Source organism: Aquarana catesbeiana, linkage group LG07 (assembly GCF_042186555.1).
Source record: "Aquarana catesbeiana isolate 2022-GZ linkage group LG07, ASM4218655v1, whole genome shotgun sequence".
Lineage (NCBI taxonomy): Eukaryota > Metazoa > Chordata > Amphibia > Anura > Ranidae > Aquarana > Aquarana catesbeiana.
Window position 1 is genome coordinate 304569627 of NC_133330.1, and position 12532 is coordinate 304582158.

At 43.7% G+C, this 12532-nt stretch overlaps 1 protein-coding gene and 1 long non-coding RNA gene across 3 annotated transcripts in view; both read left to right on the plus strand.

Annotated features, from left to right (window-relative positions):
• Window positions 1-12532, plus strand: part of MCOLN2 (mucolipin TRP cation channel 2) — a 122609-nt gene that overhangs the window by 93866 nt on the left and 16211 nt on the right. The gene's annotated exons all lie outside the window — the stretch shown is intronic.
• Window positions 1226-2748, plus strand: LOC141103722 (uncharacterized). 2 transcript variants are annotated; one of them, XR_012235357.1, is made up of 4 exons: window positions 1226-1422; window positions 1528-1684; window positions 1846-1966; window positions 2220-2460. It is a non-coding gene; the product is annotated as an uncharacterized lncRNA (long non-coding RNA). The 2 variants fall into 2 exon arrangements; XR_012235358.1 differs by lacking the exons at window positions 1846-1966; window positions 2220-2460 and adding an exon at window positions 2477-2748.

Here is a 12532-nt window from a genome sequence, read left to right on the forward strand (position 1 = left end):
GACCAATAGAATGGGTATATACACGTGTGGACACTGCTCTTTTTGCCCCTGGGTATCCACAGGTCACAAATTCCAATTGCCCAACGGTGAGACATTCTGTCCACGTTTTCGGGCAGACTGTAACACCCAAGGTGTAATATACTTGATGACGTGTAGATGTGGGATATTCTATGTGGGTAAGACCATCTGCCACCTATGGCAAAGGATACGTGACCACGTATATTACTCAACAAATGGGAAAATGCTTAGTTCCATTAGTAGACATCTCGATTTATGCCACAGATTCGACACCTCTGTTGCGACTTTTATTGTCCTAGCAGTAATTCCTCAAGACCCAAGGGGGGGTGACTGGGACAGGAGGATACTCCAACAAGAGGCCAAGTGGATTGAACGCCTGAATGCCACACGGTGGCCAGGCATTAACGAAGTACAATCCTATAAATCCTTCCTTGGATAAAAATTTAAGGTTGACCTATATGACAACCAACTAAGGCCGAATGATTCATAGCAATTAGGTAACACGTAGTTTACCATAGTCTATAGTCCCTAGAAATTTGCACTATCAATCCACTGGCCCCTCCCTCTTCAGGACAGGAGATCCCCCTGTCCACTGCTCCGCCCATCACGGGCACTTCTGCAGCTAAACACAGTCTACTATAGTCCTTGCTAGTGTTGTGTATGGATATTAGTGGTTTTACCGAGTTTAAATACTGTTTAATCGCAGGAAATCGCAAACTTGTAATCACACTGTTGTTTGCAAAATGTATATGCGTATTGTAATTCTTCTATCAGCATTAACTATTAGTATGCATTTGTAAGTTGTACCACCATGAATGGAGTAATTCCCTTCATGGTAACGAACATTTTAACCATGTATACTGGCCTTGCGTCTCAGGCCAGTTACAAGTACTGAGGTAAGCTGACCCCGGTCCCTATCAACTTGCCGGTGTCTGGATCTCATGTGCGGCCGGTAAGCCGCATTCTGCCCTCCCCTTACTCTTTGGGGGATGGTGTCTGCGGCGTTTGGTGTAGATCTACTCCTCTCCCCCTGGATTTACAATGCACACTCCATGATGTGTGCATTGATATCTCCAGACTTTCCATCTGTTGGTCCCAGCCTTTACAGCGCTCCATACGCTGTATCTAGGAGGAACCACTAGGGGGAGCTTATAGATCTATTACCTATAGGACTGCTCTTCCTCCTCACATCGTTGTCCATGACAGAGGCCTATCTGACCACTGAGCATGTGCGATGGGATGTGAGAGTGTGCAGCTCCTTTTGGCCGAATCAGGTGATGCTTGTCTTACACACCTGATTGGGACGTGTATTTAAGGCTGTCAGCAACAGCCTCATACCACGCCACTACCCTCCAGGGCGCTCTGATGCCTGAATGTTACCTGTTTAACAACACAAGCTGTCTGGTAAGAGTATGCTGGATTTATACAAATCTAAACTAAATGCTCTGTAGCTGTACTCTGTTTGTGCAACTAGATGAAACCTGATGTTTCTCTCACTCCCTAATTTAGATGGCAGTCCTGGGAGCTTATTAGATAGCTCCTTGCTGGGATAGGATCAGAGCTCTATTGCAGCCATGTCAGTCAAGATCTATTTTGTGCCAGGTTTACAAGCAAGTAGCTGATTGATGCTGTTTACAAGACCTGCTCACCTGTCTTACCCTACAAGGTAGGAGCAGTCCTTCATGTGCAATTATTTAACCCTATAGGCATACCTGTACTCAGCATGTATATGAGGATCTGTTTATGCCATTTGATTTATTGGTATAACGGCACACTATAAGGAGCTGGTCTCAATATTGGCTAATTAGATATTATCTACATCTTTAGATTACAGTCTCTGGATTACCTTATGCACCTTGGTTATTGGAGGCTGTGTCTCTGAATGCATGGCTTCTCAATTATCCATAACCTCTACCTGATCTGAAGACGGATTCAGTTACTCTGGCTGGTACATTACTTTCTATATCCCAGTTCCTCTGTCTATTCCCCCCAGTTTGGTTTCTCCTTTCTCTCTCCCCCCCCCCTTTTTTCTTCCCCTCCCCCCCCCCCCCCCCCCTTGCCCCTCTCTCTTTCTCTCCCTCCCTGACCCCCACCCCCCATCTAGCTGTGCCTTATGCTCTCCTCTACATATGAATGTTCTGGTTTTACCACAGATGTACATTGGTTATTTTTACCCCCCCCCCCCCTTTTTTTTTGGACAGTTGGGATTCTCTAGCTCACTACCCCCCTTGAGTCTACTGGTGACATAAATCTCTTTACCAGACACGTCCCCGCATGTTATCACAGGTCACCATATGCGTGTTGAATCTTGGGCCTTTTGGGATCGCTTCCTCACGGTACTTAGTGGTTCTGATTGAGACGCACTTTTGAAAAGTCTTTATGCAAAAACAATATTAATATGCTACTGTATGTTTGTTTTTGTTTTTTGGTGTATGTCCTTTTCTATTTCCCATTACAGGTAACCCAAACAAGCTCCTGAAGAAGCATTCAAATTTGCGAAACATGTAGAGCCATACCGAGCTATATCAGTTTGAAGTTATTCAATGGGAACGGAAGGGGTTTATCCCTCCCTCTGGTATAGGGGCTATTCCCCGATCCGTTCTCATACATTTATGTAGTGACATTTAATACCAATTTCCGCAATGTACTGCGTTTTTTAAAAAGATGTTTACGTTTTTGTGATTCTTTTTAAATTTGTGTATAAATAAAAGTTTACATTGATTTTTATGATTGGTGCCTACAAAGTCCATTTGTTTCGTTCTCCTGGGTAATTAAACCCCCCCCCCCTTCCCCCTTTTTTCTAAGACTTTTTACAGATGTAGCTCAGTGTTTGCTCTCCTCCAATGTTGACCGTTCAATTAATTTCCGTTCTGTCCCATAGGCGAGGTGCTCCTTTAGGGCTGGAGTAGGTCCATGACCTCTTTAGCTAACCATGCTTTGTTTTCATCTTCCTGGTCATATTTTTTTATATTGGTCTAAACTGTATCTTTAGGCAGGATCCAGAAATCTGAAGATTGCTTTTGTTCAGATCCAACTCTAGGCATAAACACTTGGATCATGAATGCATTCATGCTTGTCATGGAGCAGGGTGAATGGAGATGGATATCAACACTTTCAATATTAGCTTTTCTAGTGTGTTAGGTGAGGGAGAAAAGACAAGAAATTACCCAGCACTGTCTGCAAGCATCCATAGATATAAGAAGTTGGTAGGACTGGGGGTGATCATCTCCTGGCGATGGTCATCTGTAGCGCTTTTGATAATGAGTAAATGCAGTGCTTTCAGGCTTTTAACCTGCCTTTTAACCACTTGACCTCTGGAAGATTTACCCCCCCCCTTTCATGACCAGGCCATTTTTTACAATATGGCACTGCATTATTTTGACAATTGCGTGGTCATGCAACGATGTACCCTAATAAAATTTACAGTATCTCAAAAAAGTGAGTACCCCCCCTCACATTTTTGTAAATATCTTATATGTTTTCATGTGACAACAATAAAGAAATGACACTTTGCTAAAATGGAAAGTAGTGAGTGTACAGCTTGTATAACAGTGTAAATTTGCTGTCCCCTCAAAATAACTCAACACACAACCATTAATGTCTAAACCGCTGGCAACAAAAGTGAGTACACCCCTAAGTGAAAATGTCCAAATTGGGCCCAATTAGCCATTTTTGCTCTCTGGCGTCATGTGACATGTTGGTTTACAAGGTCTCATGTGTGAATTGGTAGCAGGTGTGTTAAATTTGGTGTTATCGCTCTCACTCTCTCATACTGGTCACTGGAAATTCAACATGGCATCTCATGGCAAAGAACTCTCCTGAGGATCTGAAAAAAAACTATTGTTGCTCTACATAAAGATGGCCTAGGCTATAAGAAGATTGCCAAGACCCTGAAACTGAGCTGCAGCACGGTGGCCAAGACCATACAGCGGTTTAACAGGACAGGTTCCACTCAGAACAGGCCTCACCATGGCCGACCAAAGAAGTTGAGTGCACATGCTCGGCATCATATCCAGAGGTTGTCTTTGGGAAAAAGACGTATGAGTGCTGCCAGCATTGCTGCAGAGGTTGAAGGGGTGGGGGGTCAGCCTGTCAGTGCTCAGACCATACGCCTCACACTGCATCCAATTGGTCTGCATGGCTGTCGTCCCAGAAGGAAGCCTCTTCTAAAGATGATGTACAAGAAAGCCCACAAACAGTTTGCTGAAGACAAGCAGACTAAGCACATGGATTACCGGAACCATGTCCTGTGGTCTGATGAGACCAAGATAAACTTATTTGGTTCAGATGGTGTCAAGTGTGTGTGGCGACAACCAGGTGAGGAGTACAAAGACAAGTGTCTTGTCTACAGTCAAGCATGGTGGTGGGAGTGTCATGGTCTGGGGCTGCATGAGTGCTGCCGGCACTGGGGAGCTACAGTTCATTGAGGGAACCATGAATGCCAACATGTACTGTGACATACTGAAACAGAGCATGATCTCCTCCCTTCGGAGACTGGGCCGCAGGGCAGTATTCCAACATAACGACCCGAAACACAAGACGACCACTGCCTTGCTAAAGAAGCTGAGGGGGTAAAGGTGATGGACTGGCCAAGTATGTCTCCAGACCTAAACCCTATTGAACATCTGTGGGGCATCCTCAAACGGAAAGTGGAGGAGCGCAAGGTCTCTAACATCTACCAGCTCCGTGATGTCCTCATGGAGGAGTGGAAGAGGACTTCAATGGCAACCTGTGAAGCGCTGGTGAACTCCATGCCCAAGGGGGTTAAGGCAGTGCTGGAAAATAATGGTGGCCACACAAAATTTTGACGCTTTGGGCCCAATTTGGACATTTTCACTTAGGGGTGTACTCACTTTTGTTGCCAGCGATTTAGACATTAATGGCTGTGTGTTAAGTTATTTTGAAGGAACAGCAAATTTACACAGTTATACAAGCTGTACACTCACTACTTTACATTGTAGCAATGTGTAATTTTTTCAGTGTTGTCACATGAAAAGATATAATAAAATATTTACAAAAATTTGAGGGGTGTACTCACTTTTGTGACATACTTTGACCCCCCCCCCCCCCCCCCCACACACACACACACACACGCAAATAGAGCTTTCTTTTGGTAGTATTTGATCACCAGTGTGTATGTATGTATGTACGTATAAATAGATAGCGATATCTATATAGAGAGAGAGATAGGGATATAGATATATCTATATATCTCTCTATAGAGAGATATCGATATATTTACCGTATATACTCGAGTATAAGCCATTTTTTAGGCTGAAAAACTCCCCCTCGGCTTATACTCGAGTGAGTCGTACTTTTTATTACTAAAACAGCGTGTGTCTCCCGCTGTGTAATGCATTCTGTTCAGCCGTCCATTGAAACAAAACCTGCCCCGCCTCCTCTTTGTCTATGATAGACAGAATGCTGATAAAGTTTCCCAGCATCGTATCAGTGTTCATCTATCACAGACGGACAAGGAGGAGGCAGGGCAGGCTTTGTTTCAATGGACGGCTGAACAGAATGCATTACACAGAGGTAGACACACTGTTTTAGTAATAAAAGGTACGGCTGCAGATGGGCACAGTGAGGCTGCAGTTGGGCATTGTTTACCGGTAGCTGCTGCATTTTCCCACCCTCGGCTTATACTCGAGTCAATATGTTTTCCCAGTTTTTTGTGGTAAAATTAGGTGCCTCGGCTTATATTTGGGTTGACTTATACTTGAGTGTGTATGTATATATGTATATATATGTATGTATATATATGTGTGTATATCTATCTATCTATCTATCTATCTATCTATCTATCTCAATCAGGGAGAGAGATTATAGTTTGTAGATGCTATAACTTTTGCGCAAAATCAGTATGTGTGAACACTGAAATTTTTATTTAATTTTTTTTACTAGTAATGGTGATCAGCGACTTGTAGCAGGACTGCAATATTGCGGCAGACCTTATGACACTTTGTGGAAACCAGTGACACTAATACAGTGATCAGTGCTAAAAGTATGCACCGTCGCTGTACTAATGACACTGGCTGGGAAGGGGATAAACCGCTATGGCGATCAAGAGGTTAACTGTGTCTAGCCAGTGTTTTGTGTACTGAGTGCTGCTTTTACTAAGATTCTATTACTTCCCCGCTGACAGGACAGAGCTCTGCCTTGTTTACATAGATAGAGCCCTGTCCTGTGTGTTTTCTGGACAATCGGCGGGTGCCAGCGGTGATCTATTTGCTGGCACCCGCTGATCTGCATCTGCTATGTTTAATCACAGCATGCCGGGTTGCCAGAGGTGCGCGCCCTCTACCTGGAAGTGCCGGATCACGTACTAGGTACGTGATCTGGTGCAGCAGGGCCGCCTTGCCACCATGTATACAGGTGGTACAGTCAGCTAGTGGTTAAGATCAGTTTGAGAAGCTTCAGAGCTTGTTCACAGCAGCCGCTGCATTGCAACAAAGCATCTGGTGTCCTGTGCAGTGGGGCTGAGAGCAACGCAGTGACGATGCGCTGAGCTTGACGCCATACGCTTTTTTTCCTTCCTTTTTTTATTTCTTTTTTTTTTTTTTTAGATCACCTTTATTGATCTTTATTGAGATGTCACACAGACATCTTGCCAGCGCACTATGTCTGCACACTAGCGCAGCACAGTGGTATGGACCAGGCACAAAGGAGACGAGGCATTTTGCCTTGTCCATGTAGTGGGACTGTGCTGGAATAGCCGCCCAATGACGTCCCACCGCATGTGGTGTGAATATACCCTAAAATGTTTTACACATGCGTTTTGATCTGCAGTTGACTTTCTTCTGACCCAACTTTTGACCTCAAACCTAAGCGCATCAGGCGTTTTTTAAATTTCCATTGAATTACATGAGGAGAGAAGAGGTTATGCTGCATCAAAACACATTGATGAGTGTAGATCCCACAGGAATCTTTGTTATAGACAATACTATACCTCATTGTGCCCACTAGGTCAGATGACAAATGACCATTTCTTTATGTGAATTACCCCCTGTGCTTCTCACAGAAGATAATGGCGCTGAAGTATCAAATGGCCTATAATTAAAGGAAGGAAAGGAAGATGTGCGATACACCCAAATCCTCGCTGTGTATTCCCTGTACACCGATAAATGCGATACATTATATCTCCTGGCCATTAGTCCTTAATTGGAGGATTCTGCACTTTGAGTGTCTAACTCTTCTTCTAATCCAATCTCCTGACATCTAATTAGCTATACATTTCCTCAGCCCACCCAGTATATAGATTTATGCTAAGAGCCATCTTACATGGACGTTTTGGGGATGGAGAATGATCATTAATTCAGCATTGAAGCCACAATGCACCTTCGTGCAGTATTAAAGAAAGTAATTCTATGGTTTGTCAGGTTGAGGGAAGAGCTCCCTTTTGGGGGTTTTTTCTGACCACATGTAATGGTTGAAGATACAACCCTGTTTGTATTTGTAGTTTTTAGCAATAAACTGTTGTATAGATGTATTTTAACATGCATCACACCAGTTTTATTTCCAGAGCCATGTCTTTTAGTAGAAGTCACGGAGGTGCTTTTTTTTTCTGTATTAACGCACTCCTTCAGTTCAGTAATATGCAAAAATGTATTTTCCTTATTGCTGACATATTTTAAGCAAAAGAAAAGGCAAAACTCCTTTTTGGTTTCCTTAAGGGGAAATAAAATGCAGACAGATCAATGCAAAACCATAATGCAATACAAGACACAAGTTATCACATAATCACACACAATAATGATGTTCAACAGAAAATTGACACACAAACCAAATAAAGTTGTGCAAATGTTTTCAGTAGGTCCCAAGTAAATGTAATCAGACTAGGTTCCCTATTCCACCACCTTCGTATTTCTGATGAAAACTGTAAGCTACATTACACAGACCTACCCAGAGATGTGCAGTCAGGGGAGGCAGCCATGAACATAAAAAAAAAAACGATCGAGGGTTGTGGCTCGCGACCTGAGGTCACAGAGACTCCAAATTTTGAGGGTAGGAAGCTGAAGTCCTACCCCACCACTGGTCAAAATTGCCACCTATAGTTCCGGTGATACGGGGCTTCTTGTGCAGCCTGTCAGAAGCTAAATACGGAGCGGCCAGTTTAAATACAAGCTGACAAACTCTGCAGAAGACTGAGAGGTTGAGCTCACAGTGCCTCTCACTTCTTGTCAGAGGCACTGAGCTTAATGGACAGCTTGGAGCCTTGGACTAATGGTAAAGCACCATTGGAACAAGCTGTCCAATAAAAATGCTGCAGTGGAGGCTCTCCTCTCACTGCAGCGTCATAGAAGAGGTCATGTGTCAAAAAGACACATGTTCCCTTCCCGCCCAGCCCTATTAACTAGAAGGAAAAAGCATGAGTTTATGGGTATAAGATTTACCCACAATCCCATGTTTTTCTCACACCGTTAAGAGGGAGAATGAGAATCCTATGCTGCTGAAAAGGTACTGTTTTAATCAAGCTAAATCCTATATTATTATGCTATATGTTATAACATACTGTATTTATTGGCGTATAACACTCACTTTTTCACCATGAAAATTGGGTGCAAATAGCGCGTGCGTGTTATACGCCAATACTTAAATTTTAGCTGCCTCGGAGGGGACAGGGAAGGGGTCGGGACGAGCGCTGTCAGATTAAATACAGTGAGAATCTCCTGTTTACTTGGCAGCCTCTGTAATAGGAAGTCCCGTCTCCTGGGACGCCATTGGACCACTGTTCTGTCTATCATAGGAGATTCTCACTGTATGTAATCTGTCGGTGCTCGTCCCGCCCCCCTCCCTGTCCCCTCTAGGCTGCAGATGGGCATCGATCAGGCTGCATTGATGGCAATGGTGAGGCTGCTGCATTGATGGCAATGGTGAGGCTGCATTGATGTGGACTGATGAGGCTGCATTGATGGCGCTTGTGAGGCTGCAGATGGGCATTCGTTATTTAAAATTTAAGTTTTTTTCCTGAAACTTCCCTCTTAAAATGAATGTGCGTGTTATACGCCTGTGCGTGTAATACGCCGATAAATACGGTAATTTACTATTTTCTGTGAAATTTACTGTTTTAAAAGTTATAACTTTAAACTTCAGTAATTTGTCCGTTAAGCCATGTGCTTGAGTACAGTTTTTGAAAATCTAGTAAATTACCTTAAAAACAATATATAATAATTGTTACATAGGAGGTGAGGTCGAAAAAAGACACAAGTCCATCAAGTCCAACCTATGTGTGTGATTATATGTCAGTATTACATTGTATATCCCTGTATGTTGTGGTCGTTCAGGTGCTTATCTAATAGTTTCTTGAAACCATTGCTGCCCCCCCCCACTGAGACCACCGCCTGTGGAAGAGAATTCCACATCCTTGCCGCTCTTACAGTAAAGAACCCTCTATGTAGTTTAAGGTTTAAACCAATTTTAATGGGTGGCCACGTGTCTTATTAAACTCCCTTCCGCGAAAAAGTTTTATCCCTATTGTGGGGTCACCAGTACGGTATTTGTAAATTGAAATCATATCCCCTCTCAAGCGTCTCTTCTCTAGAGAGAATAAAGTCAGTGCTCGCAACCTTTCCTCGTAACGAAGATCCTCCAGACCCTTTATTAGCTTTGTTGCCCTTCTTTGTACTCGCTTCATTTCCAGTACATCCTTCCTGAGGACTGGTGCCCAGAACTGGACAGCATACTCCAGGTGCGGCCGGACCAGAGTCTTGTAGAACGGCAGAATTATCATTTTATCTCTGGAATGAATCCTCTTTTTAATGCCAATATTCTGTTTGCTTTGTTAGCAGCAGCTTGGTATTGCATGCCATTGCTGAGCCTATCATCTACTAGGACCACCAAGTCCTTCCATCCATTTAAAAATCATTTTTTTGCTAGAAAATTACTCAGAACCCCCAAACATATATATATATATATATATATATATATATATATATATATATATATATATATATATATATATTTTTAGCAGACACCCTATGGAATAAAATGGTCGTTGCAACTTTTTATGTTATTTGGCAATTTTTTATGTTATATACGGTATTTGCGCAAAAAATTTTCAAACTCGTTTTTTTTTTTCTCTTTTTTTGTTTTTTTAAAACTGTTTCATGAATATAAAAAAATGTTTAAAAAAATCACTAAAGTTAGCCCGATTTTTTTTTTTTTTTTTTTTCTTGTATACTATGAAAGATGATGTTACACCAAGTAATTAGATCACACTTTAAAATTGCTTACACTTGTGCAATGGCCCCAAACTTTGGTACTTAAAAATCTCCATAGGTGTCGCTTTAAAATTTTTTTTACAGGTTACATGTTAGAGTTACATAGGAGGTCTCATACTAAAATGATTGCTCTCACTCTAACGATCACGGCGTATGTAACCTGTGTGTATCTGGCTCTGATATAGCCAGTGCCTCACCAGCCACTGACCTCACCGCACGTCCCTGTACTGTTTACTACATGACAATAGTGCTGTGCCCTGAGTCGGGGGTGGACTGGGAACTTTTGGCTCCCTCCAAATAATTACCTGAGCCTGATCATGATCCATCTCTCTCTCTCTCTCTCTCTCTCTCTCTCTCTCTCTCTCTCTCTCTCTCTCTCTCTCTCTCTCTCTCTCTCTCTCTCTCTCTCTCTCTCTCTCTCTCTCTCTCTCTCTCTCTCTCTCTCTCTCTCTCTCTCTCTCATCAAGGGACGAGGGAGCAGGGGGGTAGGGCTGAGCCCCACTGTGGATAAGGGGATCGAGCTCATACATGTGCCTTAATAGCAAGCGGCTTCCTATGGGGGCACATGGAGAAGAGGAGCAGCCCAGAGCACCGGCAGGGGACCTCAGAAGAGGAGGATGGGGGGCTGCTCTGTGCAAAATCATTGCACATAGCTGGGAAGTATGACGTGTTGTGTTTTTTAAATTTTTTTAAAAATTGTCTTTACAATCACTTTAAGGTTGCACTTACTGAAAATATTTTTTTCATACATCATGGGACACAGAGTGAGGCTAATATTCATTACCTACTGGGTTATACTCCATCTCCAGGTAAATGGACACTGGTAGACCAAAGGTCTTTAGACAGGAAGTGATCCCCTATATAACCCCTCTCATACAGGAAATACTTCAGTTTTTTTTTTTTTTTTTTACCAGTGTCTGCAAGGTGGATGGCATGGTTTGTTTGAGCTCTGTGAGCTCCAGGTCTCTAGTCCCACAAACGGTTCTTAAATGAATCAAGGGATTGACCGATCGGATCCATTTGACACAGGCTTTATATGCTTAGATAAATGGTACCGAGCCTCGCAAAGAAGACTCAAGATCCTGCAAGGTTTTGCCTGTAATGCGGCCTCCGGGCACTGGACCCTGCGAAGTGGAATCCTGGACACCCCAGCACTAAGGCATTCCTGCAGGATGCTGTACAGGTCCAAGGGAGTGGACCCTAAACATGAAAAGGGTACCCAGTCCTTGAAGGTCCTCAAGTGACAGGAACGCACCGTGATGGGTGAAGTTTGAGCTGTTAGTTTCAAAGCTGCCCTGCACCTGGACGGGTAAGTGAAACCCCTTTTCTTATTATTGTGGGGTGTCCCAGTGATTGTAACAATCAGCCAGGCTAGCTAGAGGCTGGATACCTGTGTGCGGTGACCATATGGAGGAGTTTTGGGCTAGCTGTGGGTGTTTGCAAAGTGTACTTTTTTTTGCTTGTGTCTAGCTGTTTTTTACCTGTATGATGGCGCACGACAGTGTGCCATTTTGCCTTGGTTCACCATGGCACACGTGTGTTCGAAAGAGCGCTGCTGTGCTCAGCAGTTTATTTGGCAGCCATGGCGCACATGCAAGTGGCGCTGGACTTGGCAGTTTGGCGGCCATGATGCACATGCATTGGCAAAAGTGCCGCTGGGCTCATCAGTTTGTTTGGTGGCCATGGCGCATGCGGCTTCGCTGCACATGCACAGTAGCCTTTATCTGGGCACACGAAAATTTGCGTCATATGCAAACACAACAACACCCATTCGCCGGGACCGCACACGAGCGTGTGCACGCGCAGAAGGTTTTGGCATGCACCCAGCTTTTTTAAGCTGTGTAGGCCAAGCGGTGCTTCCAGAAGGTAGCTGTGGGACACAGAGCAGGCTCTGAACAGACACTTGCAGCAGTTCATTTCTCCTTACCCGGGTCACGTGAGTCACCAAGTGTTTGGCAGGCTAAAGGTGCTTGGCAGGATTGTTACATAGGGGCTTGGTGAGCACTATTAAAGGGTCTCCTTTCTGAGGTGTTTTAATACTACACCCAAGTACTCTCTCTTTTTGTGGCTGGTAAATGTCTTAAAAAAAGAGGAGCGGGACAAACACTACAGGGAAGAGCACACCTATGTTGCCAGTAGTTCCTGATAAACCTAGTCATATCCCTAGTGTTGTATCCCCTGAAGGACCAGAGGCTTTTGAGCCACTGCGCCTAACTGGTATTGTGCCTACAGTCAGCGCTAATGCTTCACCCTTTATGACCATGGTTAAACTGTCCTTGGCCCTAGTCGGGTTA